The 15,093-nt window shown below is 42.9% G+C and overlaps 1 long non-coding RNA gene across 1 annotated transcript in view; it reads left to right on the forward strand.

Moving 5' to 3' along the window:
- Nucleotides 1-12,515: 12,515 nt before the first annotated feature.
- Nucleotides 12,516-15,093, forward strand: part of LOC147729089 (uncharacterized) — a 66,995-nt gene continuing 64,417 nt past the window's right edge. The window contains exon 1 of the long non-coding RNA XR_015309203.1: nucleotides 12,516-12,606. This is a non-coding gene — a long non-coding RNA (uncharacterized LOC147729089). The remainder of the gene's footprint in view (nucleotides 12,607-15,093) is intronic.

Below are 15,093 nucleotides of genomic sequence, written 5' to 3' on the forward strand. Positions count from 1 at the left end.
GATTCGAAAGACATTCAAATGGATTCCAGCTGACTCCAAAAAAGACAGTCACCCAAGCACTCATCACTAGCAGACTCGACTACGGCAACACACTATGGCGGCGTCAGCCAGAAACTCCTAAGGAAACTACAGAACGTTCAAAATGCCACAGCCAGACTGGTCCTCAAGATCCAGCACTGTAGCCACATCACTGAACACTTTAGAGAACTCTACTGGCTCCCAGTCAACAAAAGAATCACCTTCAAGCCCCTCACACATGCCTACAAAACCCCCCATAACACAGGACTAGCTTATCTGAACCACACCTCTCATTCCACATACCTGCCAGACAACTTCACTCTGCCCAACTGGCCCTGGCCACCGTCCCACGGATCCACAAGACCAGATCTGTCTCCTACCTCCCCGCATGACCTGAAAAACCCTGCCTCTCCACCTCAGACAACCCCCTTTTCTAACCCAATTCAGGAAGGATCTCAAGACCTGACTCTTCGACTGAACCCCCGCACCCAGATGGATCAGCAGCCACCCTCCTCCTCTTCAGTGACTTGAGACCCTCATGGGTGAGTAGTCGTACTCTATAAACACCTAATTGATTGATTGATTGATGGCAGGTTGGACATGTTTCAGCACATCATTGGTGCCAGCGTACACACCAGCCTGCAATGGCAGGCTGGTGACCTGTTTCTCAAACATCAGGTACGAATCACTTCCTAACATGGGTAGGAAGGGTATGCACACCTTCACACTGCATTTACAGAGGAAAAGAGAATCAGCAAAACCTAAGAGTTGTCCCATGGGGAGAGCTGACCCCTAGGTAGGGAAAACCACATGGGGGTTCTTCCCTACCCAGAGAACACGCATGTGTACCTGCACGGCTGCTCACCTACCCCAGGCTTCACCCCTTAGGACTTTCCCTAGGGCTGCTCTGGTGATAGGAAAAGGCCCCCTTAGGGTTGGCTAATGAGTGAGGACAGCTAACCTGAGCATGATACATGTGGGACTGGCTATTTTGGTGGGTTTCACAATCAGTGGTACATTCCACTACTAGCCAGTACAGTAACCGCCCTGGGTATGTGGTGTACCTTTTAACAGGGCTCTCATAGGTACGACACCTAAACCAATCAAGTAAGCACCCCTTCCTGGCATGTGTAGGAATGGTGCGCACACTTTTCCGCTGTAGTACAGTAGGCAGGTGCCCAGAGTTCTAAGGTTCTGAAAACAGAGTCTGCAAAAACCAGGACAAAAAGGTAATCATTTTATGGAAATCCCCCTAAGAAGGGCGATGTCCAACAAGAAAGACAAAGCCAATCAGAGGTGAGAATTAAGCCAATGTCTGCCAATGCTTGGTCCTCTGCTTCGGCCACCCAATGGATGATTTGTTTCCCAGTATTCCTTGTAGCATTACCAACAATGGAATTCTAAAACCTAGAGCCTGCTCCAAAACGCAGACGAAGAGAATGTGTGCGTAGCACACAATCACAGACTGCAAGTAACCACAGCAGCCATCTTGAACATTTTGATTGTTCTAGTTTTTTTAAAGTAAGAATTTTCAAGAAAACATTACATAAAAAAATATCAATTTGTTTCGGAAGTCTCAGGTAATTACACTTGTATCTTAAAAAAACATAACTAATCATTTCATTGTTCTCAAAAACACTTTTTTGCACCTTTCAACTCACCAGGTGCATTTTTTTAATGTAATTTAAATATGTTTACTTACATTTGAATGTCAACAATACAGCTTTAAACAGCTCAGGAAAAGCCACAACTTGAATACTCTCCACGTTAATATGCAAATTTGTATTGGGCCAGGCTTCAAATTGGCATTAACAAACTTTCTTGCATCCTGTATCTGGGCCACCTTGACCACAGCATGGAACTAAGATAAACTGCACCCGATTAGGATGGCGGGCAGACGACGCAGACGGGACCGCCTGACAGGCTGTCAGCGGTCCTGCAGTAGGCATTAGGATGTGATCGCCACCACAGTGGTTGCAATGCCTATATTTTGCTCCTTGAGCCCTGCATTGCGGTGGGTACTGCTGGCTGCAGCACCACCACCCGCAAAGCAAAAGAGGAACACCAACACATATCCCTGCACTGCGTGGCAGGCACTGTACAGTGCAGAGATCTGTAGGGGGCACCATAGCTGTCCCCCAGTGTCCACAGCTTAGAACCATGGTGTAAGAGCCTATTGTAGGGAATGCGAGGCTCTCCACCGCAATGGTGGGCTCAAGGAGCCCATGGGATCCTTACGTTCGACATTATAATTTAGCAGGCAGAAAAACATGAAAACAATGGCGGTCTTACAGTCATCATAATCGGGCCCTTAGCTTTGCAAATTCTAATGCAAAGAGTAGCACTGTGTGGGAGAGCAAGGCCTCTGCTTGGCAGAGTGTGTAGGACCCCAGGATGCACACTTCCTCAGGTACCTCTGGCACAAAATAATGTATGGGATGTATGTTATGTTTTTCGTCAGTTCCTCTCAGTTGGCGGCACCTTTGGCCAAAAGGAGTTGAAAGACCTGTGACCATCCATCTAAGTGTGAGCAGTGTTAGAAGTGGGCGGGATCGGAAGGGCACGGCGTGCCCCTACTTTTAAAAATTATGTCAGTCCGTTCCCCTACTTCTTTGTTTTAAAAAAGCGTACCGGGACTGCAGGATTAGCCCTGCTTTAAAAGTTCAACTTTATTTTTCAGCCTGTGTGGTGCACCGTGCACATCGAAGAAGGCCTCTGCCGTGCGCCTGACCTCCTCTCCTTCCCCTCTGTGTCTTGGGGCCTGCAAAATGACACTGAATGGGCCATCAGTGTTAGCATTGGCGTGAAAACGGCTGCCTCTGATGGCCCTGCTTGCTGCTGTGAGCCTGTGATTCACACCTCATTGAGTGAGGACAATACCTGCCTGCCCCCACTGTGACCATCAGAATACTTTGGTGGTGCCGCCCTTGACACCACCTGGAAAGAAAAAAAGAGTTTCACTGAGGACTTTGTGGATTGCTGTAAATCTGCTTTCCAGCCAGCCAGCCATAACTGAATAAGCATTGAAAATGCAATAGATTTAGCCTTTGATTAAGTTAAAGCCATTTGCTTTGCTAATGGTATTGTATAGCAAAGCAAATGGCTTTAACTTAATGAAAAGCAAGACCTATTGCATTTTTATTATTATTGCTTGTTTGGTATTGTTTTTTTACTGTGCTGTTCAGTGCTGACTACTTGTCTGCTGCATGCAAATAAATACAGCTAGTAATCCAGTAATTTACTTGCCACTAGTTTTTCATGTTAAATAGATAGGCTTTTTCTGGATGATAGTGTGCCAGCGAGGCTCACTAAATGATGAAAGATAATAGTCAGATATCAGATTTCTATAAATCGGGACACTTGTATAGTGTGCTTCAGTGCTTAATTTGTGCAGGTTGTTTCCGGTGCTCTGAACCAGCACTTAATTGTCAACACCGGCACTTGTGACAGTCTGCCACAAGGTACAAGCCCAGATAGCACACTGTTTCCAGTTTCCTGTATCAGATTTCTTCATCAGTACCTCTATTTGGTAACGTTTGGAGGTCTGACTGACCTTTGACTATTTGAGTTTGATCACTTTTGGCCCTTTTGAGGACATGCTCATTGGCTTAGCTTGCAAATTGAATAAGTTCTACTCTTTCCCTGCCAGTATGGAAACCAAGCTCCGGCTGTGCACAGTGAGTGACCCATCTATGTGCCATATCCCAGTAGCATTCTTTGGGCCATATTAGCTTCACAAAGTCTTTAATTGATCACAAAAGATACTGAGCCTTGCAGTTTCTTTCAGAGTGTAAAAGCATAGGCATGCACTAGCCATACACTTATCAGGGGAATCGGATATTACCTGAAGTTGCGGTTTGTGTTTTTACAGAGTGGGAGGTTAGAAGAAACCGAGGCCTCTTTACATAGAATTATCTGTTTCACAAACATCAGAGACCGTACTGTACGATGCCGTGCTGTAGCACAGAGCAGGAGAGGTCTTACTTAACCCACCCCATGTTTTGTCAAAATTTACAATCATCATAAAATCTTTAGTTTGTCAATCAAAGCGACCGAAAAATTACAACCTACATTAAAAACGAATATATATATATATATATATATATATATATATATATATATATTACCACAGCTTCTTCTTCCTACGATTTTGTAGACAAAGACACGGCACAGCAACAGATGGTTTCTTCGTGTTTTTATTTACACACCAAGTGCAAAAAGAAAGTGCATCAAATGGACGGTCTACGCGTTTCGGCTCCTGCCTTCAACTGGACCATAGAGTCCCTTGGTCTAGACCTTACTTAAATACAGTGATAAGTGTAAGTACCCTCTACTATTTTCATGGTCATCTAGACCACCGCCCCTGCATAGTAGACAAATGGCCGGTACATGTTTGTAGTCATTACACATGAATATAAACAATTTACGTGAAGTACAAAAGTAACCCTGAACCAATACATTTAAATAAAGTATTTACAATCAGATCAATTTCCGTCTATATACAGTAATTCAATGTTGAATTTCAATTATTTATGTGAAGTACTCTCACTAGTCTGTATAAGGAAGACGGAGTGGGGAAGGGAGGGAGGGAGTAATTCCTAAAACAATTTGATATTCGTAGGTATTCACTATCTACAACATTTAATCATGTGACAACAAAGGAAAATAATGTCTGCTGCATTCTTTAGAAATTATAAAGTATAGGATAATGTGTGGATGTGTTATAGCCAATGCATAGTATGAGAATTATGATTTGTATTCAACCTATTATTTACAATTATATACATTTCTACATCATCCATCACCCTTTGCAGCAAGAACATGATATCTGTAAAGTACTCTCTAACCATGTCCTCTTTTGTTGTACTTTTTAAATATTCATTCTTTGATTCTCATCTCCCCAGTCATTCTATATCCTTCATTCAATTTTCACATTTTATGATCTGATTGAATTGTTTGGTTCCTGATCACATAATGATTTCAAGCATGTATTTAGTCCAACATCATACATTTCTGCAAGTTCTCATACAGTTCTAAAGTGAAGGATTCCACTCTTATGATGTCATTCATTATTCCCATACCAATTTATAAATGTACATCAGTGGCGGCTGGTGACATTTGAAAGTGGCAGGGCGTAAAATTTGCGTATGAGTCTTACATCGCGAGCGTGCGAAGTGCGCAAGGGTGACCAACAGAAAGGGTGTTTGGAAGGCTGCTGAGAACCCCTTACCTTCAACCCGCCTATTTATATATTGCCATATAAGTGTTGGTGGAGATTCTGCCACAGAGCACAGGGTGCCTGCTATCTAGATCTACCGGATCCTAGGTATGTACGTCACGTGGCAGTTAGGGGTGGTCGATGCAGTCTGGCACGGTGAGGACGGGTATAAATGAACTTAAACACTGTGAGGGATGGGGTGACGTGCAGAGGATAGGGTGACTGTCTCAGACAAATAACGCGCTTCGCGCCCTGTGATGAAGTAGGGTGCACTTTTTATTACTTTTACTTTCAGCACTCCATGGTTGTGGAAGTGTTTTTTAGCTCGTTCTCTTGTGAGCTTTTTCTCCTTTCACATCACCTCCCTCTCACTCTCTGTAATGCACATACATCTCCGTAATGCACATACATACATCTTTGCATATCCCCAGGGCCTAGACTATGGCTAAAACAACGTTCCACATTTAGCGAGCAAACTTCTAAAATGTGACACTGACTGCTCAATGTAATACTGGCATTCGGCGGAACAGAACTCCTAATCAATTGCGTATGGCTACATGCACTACTATTTACATATGCCTGAGACTCCCGGACCCCTCCCAGTGGCCCCTGCTGCTCACCTCATAACCGTAGACTCAGAGTGATCGACACATCCTCTCTCCCGTAGATGGAATGAGAGAGGAAGTAGGGAGCACTTTTTATTACTTTTACTTTCAACACTTGTTGTGGAAGTGTTTTCTAGCTCTGAGGGCAGAAAGCTAAATTGAGGCCAATGCGTACAAATGAATCCCCCTAAAAAAAGAGCCAAAGAATATTGAAACCAAGTAAACCTGCACAGTGAACAAATGGAAAGAAAACACCACATGGCAGTGTCATGTGAGGAGACAATCCCAATAAAAGCGCGGTCAGGAGGAGGCTTAGGCACCAAGATAATTCACTCTCATTCCCTCACCGCGGAGGTCAGAGGCCAGCCCAAATGGCAAAGAAATATAAAAAACTTACCTTGGCTTAATGGCTTGGCTTCCCGACCTGAGTCCAGTCCCGAGACTGCAGTGCAGACTCCCGCCCTCTGGATTTCGAATGCCCGTGCGCCGCCGCTGCGTCTGACGTGGTCTTGTGGGCTCTCGTCGTCACTGGAGGCTGCAGGCAGCCTCCCTCCCCTCCATGGCAGCCGGCGCTGATTGGTTCGGCCGGCTGCCCTAACTTCGTCATTTCTCCGAGTCTGCATCCTGCAGAACGAAGAGTGGGAGGAGGCTTGGGGGAGCGGCTTGCCCACTGTTGCTAATACTGTCTGTTTGGACAGCCTCTCAGGCTGTGCAAACAGTCCGTATTCACAACAGTGGGCAAGCCACTCCCCCAAGCCACTCCCCCCTGCCCTGAGGCTCTGTTAGTATTAGTAACCAACCAGGAAGTTCGCTGATTTCTCGCAGTGCGAGAAGGGCAGGCAGAAACAAATGGTAGTTATAAATAAATAACTACCATTTGTTTCTGCCTTCTTCTCGCACGGCGAGAAATCAGGTGGGGCGGCGCCCAAACGCCCCCATGTAGAAACCGCCGCTGATGTACATGCAATTCGGCGTCCAAGTTATGGCCGAATGGTACCTCTGTTCCCATGCTCAGTATCATTCTCGATTCCAGACGTCGTAGTTGTAGCATCTGATCTCCGCCTCGTTCCGGTATTCTGCACATCTTAATCCCCGAGTATTTTAAAAGGGCGGGATCGCTTTGATGATATTGAGCAAAATGTGTGGCCATTGGGTAGCACGGGTCCTTGTTTTTTATCGCCCTTAGATGTTGCAGTATTCTTAGTTTTAACTTGTTCACTGTGCTCCCGATGTAGTACTTTCCACAAGGGCATTGTAGCCTATAAACCACACATTTTGAATCACAGGTGATATGGTCTTGTATAGTTTGTTTTTTGCCATTTTGTAGTTGGTAATGTTTGATGTTTGTTCCATGCTCACAGGCTTTGCACTTGTGGCATTTCCAGAAGCCTGGTGTTGTTAGCCATGTCTGTTTTTTCTCCTCACGCAATACTAAAGGACTCTGCGTTAGTATGTCTCTTAAAGAGGAGGTCTTTCGATATGTTATACTTGGATTTCTTGTCATGGTTTCTCTCAAAGTGTTGTCCAGAAGGAGGACTTGCCAATGTTTTTTGTAAGCTTTCTTCATACTTACACTTTGGTTGTCAAAGTCCACTATCAATCTAGTTGTTTCATTTCCTTGACTTGTCTCTTGCTCCGGGTTTGTTTTGGATCTCTTTATTTTCGGAGTTAGTAACTCCTCTCTCTTTTTCAGATGCATCCTGTTTTGTGCAATAGATATCACTTCCATTGGGTATCCTCTTTCAAGGAATCTAGTACTCATTTTTCTATTTCCTCAATTAGATCTTCTTCTTCGGAGCAGTTTCTTTTCGCCCTCAACATTTGACCGTAAGGAATACTCCATTTCAATCTTATGGGGTGTCCGCTATTTGCATGTAGAATGCTATTACATGCAGTCGGTTTCCTGTGGATTTTTGAACAAAGTCTGTTGTTTTTAACAAAAATTTCCACATCTAGGAAAATCAGAGAGTGGGAGCTAATTGTAGACGTGAATTTTAAGTTGTATTTGTTATTGTTGAGAGAACCAATAAAATCCTTCAATGAATTTTCGTTTCCGTCCCATATGACAAACAAGTCGTCAATGAAACGACACCAGAGTTTGATTTTTGGCCCCTCAGGATTCTCTCGATCTTTCTGTGTCACGTCACTTTCCCATGCCCCCATTAGAAGGTTTGCATATGTGGGTGCAAATGATGTCCCCATAGCGGTCCCCTGTTTCTGGAGATATGTTCCCCCCAAAAACAGTAAAGCATTGTGGGTCAAGCAATATCGGAGCATGTCCAGTAACATATTTGAATGTTCCAGAAAATTTACAGATCGTGCTTTGAGTACTTCTTTCACAACCTCAATGCCGTCCTCATGGCGTATTGAGGTGTAAAGTGATGTAACATCAATTGTTGCCATTTGGTAAGATGGATTCCATTCACATGTGGTGATTCTCTGCAAAAAGTCCATTGTATCTCTCAGGAAAGAGGGTAGGCTTGTCACATAGTTCATAAGAAAAATGTCTATGAATCTTGATGTAGACTCCAAAAGGGATCCTATTGAGCTCACAATTGGTCTCCCTGGTGGACGATCTAGTGACTTATGAATCTTCGGTAGAAAATATATAGTTGCCATGATCGGGTTGTTTATTTTTAAATAACTGTATTCGTCGAAATCTAATAGACCTCTATCTTTCCAGGTTAACAACATAGAGTGGTATTCATTTGTCCATTCTTCCATCGGATTCGTGGTCAGTTTTTCATAGTGTTCCTGGATGTTTAACTGTCTATTTGCTTCCTCAATGTAGCTTGAAACATTTTGTATAACGAGGTTGCCCCCTTTATCTGAGGATTTTATGATTATGGACGTGTCATTTTTCAAATCCATCATGGCTTTTCGTTCTTCCAGAGAGAGATTTTCTTTCCACGTTCGTCCATTTTTTATAGATTTGTCTGAGATTTTTGTTATTTCCTTGACCATAAGTTCTTGGAATAGGTCCACTTTATTGCCTGGTGGGAGTTGTGGGCAGAACTTCGAATTTCTTTTCAGTCCACTATTTCCTCCTAGGTTCGTAGATAGACCAATGTTTTTACAAAAGTTCATTTCCATATCCGGAGTAATTGTGTTGTCCTCCTGGCTGGTAGAAGGGGTCTCTTTGATTGATGCTAGAGTTATCATCGCAGTTAGGTCTTTTTGTGCGACAGTTGATGTAATTACATTCGTTTTTGAGACATGTGTCTTTTTGTTGCTCTGATTTTTCTCAGCGAAATGTTTTTTAAGTTTTACCTTTCTGCAAAATTTGTAAAGGTCAATGCGTGCGTTAGGTACATTTATAGTCTTTGTTGGGCAAAAAGAAAGACCTTTATTTAAAAGTTTCAAGTGAGTGTCCGAGAGTTGTTTGTTCGATAGGTTTATCACTATGTTATTAGACACGGACATTCTCTTTTTTAACGTTATTTTGGCTTTCCTTTTCCTCACTTTGCTTTTACTTCTTTTTCCACCCCTTCTGGTTTTTGGTTTGTCGGGGGTTTCTTTGGTGGACGTTGTTCCCTTCCCCAAGCATTGGATCTGCCTCTTCCTCTTTGTCGCGTGACCATGTGTGCTAGCTTGATCTCCCCCTGAAAATCCAATGGTGTTGTACTGGATTCTCCTTCAACATATATATATATATTCAACGACTGTTGGTTCAGGTCTCCGTCCGTTTTGGCGCTGCTTGCAGGTGCCTGGCTTCTTGCGGTGGAACCAAACCGCTTAGTATTACAACTGAGTATCCCGTAGAACACAATATCCCATGTGAAACCAAAAGAAGCCGCCACTCCAGCCACTCAATTTTTACGTGAGACAACACTTAATTTATTCTTAAATCCATTGCAGCATATTCACAGCAAAAAAACCAACGCGTTTCGTTAGCTCCCCACTAACTTGATCACGGTTGTTTCAAACACTGTTTGCTGGTTCTGTTTTTAAAATTGGGAGTTCCCGCCCACCTCAGTCACATGATGACATCCATATGTTTTATTTCACAATTGGATTCTGGGATATGTAGTCCACATCTCTATCAAGTGCAAATAATATCAAAACTTTCCCCAATTATTTCCAGTTTTACTCCGTTTGAAGCCCACTTGAGGGCTTCAAATGGACAAAGTGACAATGTTATTGGTAAAAAAATGTACCCTGTATTCCCTTACCGCTTCTTTTTCTTATAATCAGTTGAAACCTAAGGTTGGTAACAATGAATAACATCTTAAGAAAAGCGCAAAATATGTGACTTTGATGAAAAAGAAAATGTGAAAATATGATAATTGTTGAATATTTAGAATAAGAAGGGAAACAGGGAGTAAAACTGGAAATAATTGGGGAAAGTTTTGATATTATTTGCACTTGATAGAGATGTGGACTACATATCCCAGAATCCAATTGTGAAATAAAACATATGGATGTCATCATATGACTGAGGTGGGCGGGAACTCCCAATTTTAAAAACACAACCAGCAAACAGTGTTTGAAACAACTGTGATCAAGTTAGTGGGGAGCTAACGAAACGCGTTGTTTTTTTTTGCTGTGAATATGCTGCAATGGATTTAAGAATAAATTAAGTGTTGTCTCACGTAAAAATCGAGTGGCTGGAGTGGCGGCTTCTTTTGGTTTCCCATGGGATATTGTGTTCTACGGGATACTCAGTTGTAATATATATATATATATATTGCTCAGATTATGTTAAGATAACATCATAAAATGAAAAATCAAATTAAGAACAGAATTAATATCAATCATCAACTAAAGTGATCTTTTGCCTCTCGCACCTCCCTGTAAATTGGCCAGCCGGTCCCCTGCAACCGGGTCCTTCAACCATCCATGAGAACATAAATGCTGGATGATGCTTCTTTCTGCTTGTATAGAGGATATTTGTATGGGTCGTTTATGATACAGGTGCTCCCAGCCATGCTGGAATTCATTTAATATTTGCTACAAGTGGTATCTAAGATGAAGGGATGGAGCGAAGTCAGACAGCAGATGTGAATTCCAGGGCTCTCCCAGGGAAGTACGGCGATCCTTTGTACTGGAACAAACTTGTGGGTGTGGAAGAGGAGACAGAGTAACCCTTGAAACTGGAGAGTTAACCACATACCCTTCCCTGGCTTATTGTTTGCTGGAAAGGCCACTACCCACAGGTTATCGGAACTCTTGATTACCCTCACCTTCCTGCTAATAACTTGTGATACAGATCTTGGTTGAATCAGTCTGAGTGAAATAACCAAAGGGACAGAACTGGCAAGAACTACTCACAGGGCTGACTGTTGAAATGCATAACTACACTTGTAAAAAACAAGGGTTCCATGTATGAAGATAGTGAGACCCCTAGGTCAGGGAAAAGGCAGTGTGTAGGTATCAACCCAGGCGGTAACAAATAAAACTTGCCCACATAATAGTGATAGGACGCAACAACCTACTTCCGTGAAAAATGCATAACTACTTCATAGTATAAAGATGGACCACAAACTTCCAACCAGAGTGCAAGGTGCCAATGCACTTAGAAGGCAGGGCCAGGGAATGTTCCCTGCAACAGTGTGAGCCAGGATATAGTGTGCCAGCGAGGCTCACTAAATGATGAAAGATAATAGTCAGATATCTGATTTCTATAAATCGGGACACTTGTATAGTGTGCTTCAGTTCTTAATTTGAGCAGGTTGTTTCCGGTGCTCGGAACCAGCATTTAATTGTCAACACCGGCACTTGTGACAGTCTGTCACAAGGTGGCGCCGTCTGACTAATTTAAAGATGATCAAAACAACAGATTATTATTAAGTCACTATACACTAAAAATTACTATTTCCTCCACCCAGCCCATTATTATAGCTTTGGGGGCCTGAAATTGTCTAAATTGTTTTTTTTTGTAGAAGTTGTGTTGTTACTGTCATTGGCAGCATGGCTGATTATATGATTCCAGGAAAAGAAGAGCTCCAAAACATATGATGTCTATTTGCCAATGGAGAGCAGAAATGGTTAGAAAAAGGGAGAAGTGTCAATGAAAGAAACTGCATGGCTCAGAGACAAATGTCTTATGATTCCACTTATAAGTGTATTTTGGAATACTCTGTGATTGTAAATATGTCCCACATTGTAAATGAATTATTTATAAACAACTTACATATTACACCTCAAATAAACATGTTTATCGATTGTTTGAATTAAATAACGTTATAAGCTGTAGCTGGTCAGTGACATGCCAAAGTACTAAAAATTGGTATGTTTTGCAATTTCTAGCCACACCTCTGACCCCGCCCACTAATCCAATCCTCTGTTTACTCCCGCCCCCTGGTTCTCCGCACACAGTTCCCTTACTTACCGTGTGAGAGTATTAACGGTGGCCCCTCAGCTCTTTTTCCCCTGCACCGCAGAGAGCCACAAAGCATTGAGCCAAGAACGCGTCGTTTTCTATGGCACCCTTTGCAAGTACAGTGAGGCTCAGAGGACGTTTAGCACTCATGGGTTATGCTAAAAATGTGAGAAGACTCGCGAACACTCCCATCGCTGCCCATACTTACATTGTGTGCTCTTGGCTAAAAAACATTAATATTGTCAAAGCCAATAGCTCAGGAATCGCCGACCTCTATTGGCTTTGCCAATGCTTGTTGTCTGAACAGTTGCAGCAAAGGTGTATGGGTCTCCACGTACGTTGCCATGGGTGCCGTGGCAACGAGAAACATATCCACGGGAACAAGAACGCACCTGCCAGTGACTGGGCAAAATTGATAAGAGCAGCACCGGGCTTCGCGGCAGGTAAACTTCTCCGCCTTCATTACCTGTTCTACAGTTTTTCTAGCTCACTCATTATTGCACGAGGAAAGCATTCATAGCTCCTCTATCCTGAATAGTTATAAAGGAGTTCTGTGACGTCGAGTGACGTCATTGCGCCTGAAGCCAGCGTGGGGAGTGCGGGACGCTGCACGCATCAGTAATCACCCACCCTTGGTGTCCATAGATGTGCTGGGCTGCCGCCTCCGTCATCGGGCAGCACAGCGCCACCCGTCAGCAGGTGAGCGTGAGCCAACCACATAGGCATAGGCCAAAGAAAGGCGAGGTAGGGAAAAGGTGGAGGTATTATCTCTTAGGGATGTAATGAATAAATAGAAATCCTTCCCTAACGATGTAGAGGCGTGCAGCTGTTCGGTATAGCGATGGGCAACCCATAGAATTGAGAGTCCGCCCAGGGTTCCTTTGTTGTGTAATATGGGAAACTGTTCCGAGTTGTGTTGCCACCTTGGCTGCCAGTTTCCCAATCTGCTTATGTGTGATATTTCTGTGTGTGTAGTGCGTGCTAATGTGAGACGTTTCCCAGTCTCCGGGGTGACACTTTATTGTAAATGTTATCAATGGCCAAAGCATTAAAATGTCATCCACATTGAGAGAATTTCACCCTCCTGACGTAATCACTGTCTCATAGCAGAGGACTTGAATTAACAGCAGCAGACAGTAGCCTGGTATAAATTAACCTCAGTGTGGACTCTTCAGGATTACTCTGACAGTAAAACTTCCCTGAAGTGTCCTGCAACTATCACCACCTAGTGCAAACCTGCGTGCAATGTCTTTCCCCAAAGGCCTCTAGATCCTGCATTGTTTGGTGTCACTGACGACTGTGATTTTCAAAAATTGGAAAGTAATGTGTAATGCACAGCATTGAGCGATAACTAATTAATTTCATATGGCTCTCTTTTTTGTGGTGAATAAATCAGAATGTATTTTCAATTAACAATGTTTGACTGACAAGCAGTCATTCATTATGTGGGACTTCTCCTGCCAGATCTGACTTTTCAAATCACATCTCATTGCATTCTGGGACTTGTAGTTTCACTTTTTCAATTAGGAATGGGAGTTTAAATACCAAAAGTGCAAAGTGATGTTCGCTAAAATCCCCTGCTCACAACTGGGTGATGGTGGCAAACGTAGTCCAGACTCTTCTCAACTATGATAACTGAAGTGAGTCTAGAACGCCTCATGCTGTATTAGTATCGAGGTGCATTTTGCACTTACAAGCCACCTCTGGCTAGCCTTCCACCTCAGATGAAATCAGTTTGAAAATTCTGATCTCTCTGCTATTGTGCTGTCGGTTTCAAAATGATCATGTTTGTATTAAGGCTAGCAAGAAGGATGCCGAATGTCTTTTTTGAAACGTCACACGCCAAAAACTCAAGGAGTACATGGCTGAAACAGAACGCGAGTGCTGAACGAGCTAATTCATAGGAGAAATCACCCGAGCTTGGAGCCTGCTGCACAAGCATCCAACTTGCCTTGGTACGCCATTGATGACAATACAGATAACTGGTTGTAACACACACCAGTACCACAGGTAGAAATCCAAACACTACAATATTCAGCAACAGATATTGATCCAACGATGTTGTATCATATTCCCATCCAGCCCTGAAGAAGACCTTGCACATAGTGATGGTCCCATTTCCTTAAGGTCGAAACGCCTCAGCATTTCTTTGTGGTCCAGAGTAAAAGAGGATACAAAGGGACGCTGTTTGACTCAGCCAGTAGAACCGGATTGATCGGACTTGCAGAGCTGTATTGCTAAATAGTCTCTGGCCCCTATCAGGACCCTAAATATAGATATGTGCGCAGAACAGAGCAGGATCTTGTTCTGGCATGGTTAAAAGGAGGACATTCACAATAATCACAATTAGGATATATGGGAAAACCGTATCCACTATTGATCTGTCTGTGTCTTAATGTTCTAACAATAATTTTCCACTGTTTAGTATGTATGAATGTTTTAATAATGTCCATCATTGTACAGCCAATTTTTGCCATGTATATATGTATTATGTGTAGGCTGTCCTGTTTTCAGTTTCTATTTTTGGTAAATTCTGGTGGGGTTTTTTCAGTGTTTTCAATATCTTAAAAAACAGTTGTTATCAGTGGTTACACACTTTCACGCCACTAAAAACAACAGAAAAAGTGTTTTTCCGGTGTTTATGGAACGTTTTGCTTTTATCATTGCTTGCTTTCTGCACTGAAAGAACATGGTATATAGACAGTGTACGTATAGTGTATATGACGTCCAAAGAGATTTTTGCAAATTAATCTTATTGCAGTACACCATACAATACTTCTTCAGTGAGTCTTTGGTCATGTGCGCTCGTGCGTTCCTTCCCATGTACACTACTGTGAAAAGGCCCTCTCAGCACTCATAGCCCCTTGGGCTGAGAACCGTCAGCTAAGGGACACAGTTGGTTCCACTCTTTCTTTGATGCCACATAAAGC

Source organism: Lissotriton vulgaris, chromosome 2_2, assembly GCF_964263255.1.
Source record: "Lissotriton vulgaris chromosome 2_2, aLisVul1.2, whole genome shotgun sequence".
In the NCBI taxonomy this organism is placed as follows: domain Eukaryota; kingdom Metazoa; phylum Chordata; class Amphibia; order Caudata; family Salamandridae; genus Lissotriton; species Lissotriton vulgaris.